The sequence below is a fragment of the Rhinopithecus roxellana genome, chromosome 11 (genome assembly GCF_007565055.1).
Source record: "Rhinopithecus roxellana isolate Shanxi Qingling chromosome 11, ASM756505v1, whole genome shotgun sequence".
Classification (NCBI taxonomy): domain Eukaryota; kingdom Metazoa; phylum Chordata; class Mammalia; order Primates; family Cercopithecidae; genus Rhinopithecus; species Rhinopithecus roxellana.
The window spans coordinates 105,144,510-105,148,105 of NC_044559.1; the positions used below are offsets into that span (position 1 = coordinate 105,144,510).

At 45.2% G+C, this 3,596-nt stretch overlaps 1 pseudogene; it reads right to left on the minus strand.

Annotated features, from left to right (window-relative positions):
• Positions 1-379: 379 nt before the first annotated feature.
• Positions 380-1,260, minus strand: LOC104676567 (annotated as a pseudogene).
• Positions 1,261-3,596: the final 2,336 nt, after the last annotated feature.

Consider the following 3,596-nt stretch of genomic DNA (forward strand, 5'->3'; position numbering starts at 1 on the left):
GTACGTAGTGGCACATGCCTGTAGTCCCAGCTATTTGGGAAGCTGAGGCAGGAGAATCACTTGAGCCAAGGAGTTTGAGGCTGCAATGAGATATGATAGTGTCACTGCACCCCAGCCTGGACAATGGAATGAAACCCTGTCTGTATAAAAATTTTAAAAAGTCTTTATAGAAGGTACTTATGCTTGTAATGAGTTAAAAATACATATTCTTGCACGGTAAAAAGTGAACATGCTTCTCTTTACTTCATCTCTATCAATCTGTCTCCCCTGGGGAAACCACTTCTTCTGTTTTTTTTTTTTTTTTCTTTTTTTTTAGGAACTGATGTTCATTTTCTATCAACCATGTCTCCATGTTGCTTAAGAGCCGGTACAAGACAACTTAAGACCATTCCGTGGTTGCTCCTACCCATTCAGTGGCCAGAGTCGTGAGAGCTGCAGACCAGACTTCCGTGGCAGGCTGAGCACTCCAGTCTTCAGTAGGTAACTGCTGAACAGGCACAGAGGGCACCTGCACGCTGTCAGACCAGTCTGCAACCTCAGGCTGAGTAGCAGTCAACTCAGGAGCTGGAGCAGTCTGTTCACCCTGAAATTCCTCCTTGGTCACAGGCTTTTCAGCAGCAGCCTGCTCTTCTTTTTCAATCTCTTCAGGATCCCTGTAGAAGTAGAGATCAGGCATGACCTCCCACGGGTATTCACGGGAAATGGTACCACGCATGTGCAGAACTTCCCAGGGCAGCATCCACATCAAATCCACTGAGTGAACTTCATGTTGTTGCATGGAATGGCAATGTTCACACAGCTCTGAGGAGAATCTGTGTGACACAGAGCAACGCTGGGAAGGTTAACATAAGATGCCTCTGTGAGAGGCTATTGGTCAACTCTGGGGTCAGTAACCACAGGAAGCCGTGGCTCCTGGAAGGCTCCCTGGATCTGGTTAGTGAGAGTTCCAGAAGTGAAGTGGCCAGCAATTGCTGTGGCTCCAGTGGCAGCAGCAAATTGCAGCACAGCCCTCTGGCCAGTATTCCTGGAGGATATGACACTGACATCAGCGGGGATTTTCAACGGCAACAATGGCGTGAGCTGCAGCAGAAGCTTCTCCCAGGTCCTCTTCAGGTGTATGATGTAGATACCATCACTTTTTCTTTTGTAGATGTACTGTTCCATCTGGATGTCAAGATTGGTGCCACCTAAGTGGGTTTCTGTTGCAGAACTTAAGGACATCTCCTCCTTCATTTGCAGGACATCAAGGGCTCCGGACATTGAGGAATTCTCCCTTTAAGTTGAGATGGGAATCCAGAACAACGCTGTATGGACCCCTCTGTGAGGAGCATAGAAACCGGAAATCCCCCCACTGCCCTATTTTTTTTTTAAAGTCTCACCTTATTGCCCAGGCTGGAGTGGAGTGATGGATCTTGGCTCACTGCAACTTCCACCTCCCGGGTTCAAGCGATTCTCCTGCCTTGACCTCCCAAGTAGCTGGGGTTACAGGTACCCGACATCACGCCTGGCTAATTTTTGTATTTTTAGTAGAGACGGAGTCTCACCATGTTGGGCAGGCTGGTCTCGAACTCCTGACGTCAAGTGATTTACCCACCTTGGCCTCCCAAAGTGTGGGGATTAGAGACGTGAGCCATCACGCCCAGCCAGAAACCACTTCTAATAATGTAACAGGTTATATATTGACACATAGACACTTTTTAAGAGATTATACTATCTCTCTACATTTTTTTCTTTTTATTGAGATGGAGTCTCACTCTGATGCCCTGGCTGGAGTGCAGTGACATGATTTCAGCTCACTGCAACCTCTGCCTCCCTGGTTCAAACAATTCTTGTGTCTTAGCCTCCAGAGAAGCTGGGATTACAGGCGCGTGCCACCATGCCCAGCTAATTTTTCTATTTTTAGTAGAGATGGGGTTTCACTATGCTGGCTAGGCTGGTCTCCAGCTCCTGACCTTAAGTGATCTGCCCACCTCAGCCGCCCAAAGTGCTGGGATTACGGGCATGAGTCACTATACCCAGCCTATCTACACGTATTTTTAAAACTGCTTTTTAAATCTTAACATTATACTATGGGCATCTTTTCACATAGTAAATGCAAATTTTCCTCATGTTTGCAACAGTGCAGTAAGAGGCTCAGTAGAACCTAGGATTTAAGAGCATGGACTACTTGGGTTGGATACTAACTTGTGCACCTTAGGTTGTGTGTGAACTTGGACAAATGACTTCCCCTCTCTGAGTCTTAATTTCTCTATCTGTAAAATGTGTTCTGCTAAAATGCTTGTAGTAGCATATGAAAAATGCTCAACATCAGTAATCCTCAAAGAAACGCAAGTTAAAATCACAGCGATTAAACACAAGTTAAAATCATTTTAGCCCGGGCGCGGTGGCTCAAGCCTGTAATCCCAGCACTTTGGGAGGCCGAAGCGGGTGGATCACGAGGTCAGGAGATCGAGACCATCCTGGCTAACACGGTGAAACCCCGTCTCTACTGAAAAATACAAAAAACTAGCCGGGCGAGGTGGTGGGCGCCTGTAGTCCCAGCTACTTAGGAGGCTGAGGCAGGAGAATGGTGTGAACCCGGGATGTGGAGCTTGCAGTGAGCTGAGATGGGCCACTGCACTCCAGCTTGGGCGACAGAGCAAGACTCCGTCTCAAAAAAAAATAATAAATCATTTTATACCAGTCAGATCATTTTACACCAGTCAAATCATTTTATACCAGTCAGATTGGCTAGTATTAAAAAGTAAGAAGATAACAGATGTTGTTGAGGATATAAAGAAAAAGGAATGCTTATACACTGTTGGTGGGAATGTAAATTAGTACGACTTTCATGGAAAACAGTATGGAGATTTCTCAAAGAACTAAAATTAGAACTATCATTTGATCCAGCAATCCCACTACTGTATCTACCCAAAGGAAATCATTATATCAAAAAGATACCTGCATTTGTTTGTTTATCACAGCACTATTCAAAATAGCAAAGATATGGAATTGACCTAAGTATCCACTAGTGGTTGATAGGATAAAGAAAATGTGGTGTATATATACAATGGAATACTATCAGTCATAAAAAAAGAATGAAATGTTTTTTGCAGCAACATGGATGGAACCGGAGGCCATTATCTTAAGGGAAACAACTCAGAAAGTCAAATACCGCATGTTCTCACTTATAAGTGGGAGCTGAGTCATGTGTACACATCGACCTAGAGTGTGCAATGGTAAACATGGGGGACTGGGAAAAGTGGGAGGGTGGAGGAGGGTGGGTGATGAGAAGTTACTTGAGTCCAATCCACACTCTTTAGGTGATGGATGCACTAAAAGCTCAGACTTCACCAGTATGTAATATATCCACATAATAAAACTACACTTGTATCTCTGAAATTTATACAAATAGGTCAGGCGTGGTGGCTCATACCTGTAATCTCAGCATTTTGGGAGGCTGAGGTTGACGGATCACCTGAGGTCAGGAGTTCGAGACCAGCCTGGCCAACATGGTGAAACCCTGTCTCTACCAAAAAATACAAAAATTAGCCAGGCATGGTGGTGCATGCCTGTGGTCCCAGTTACTGGGGAGGCTGAGGCAGGAGAATAGCTTG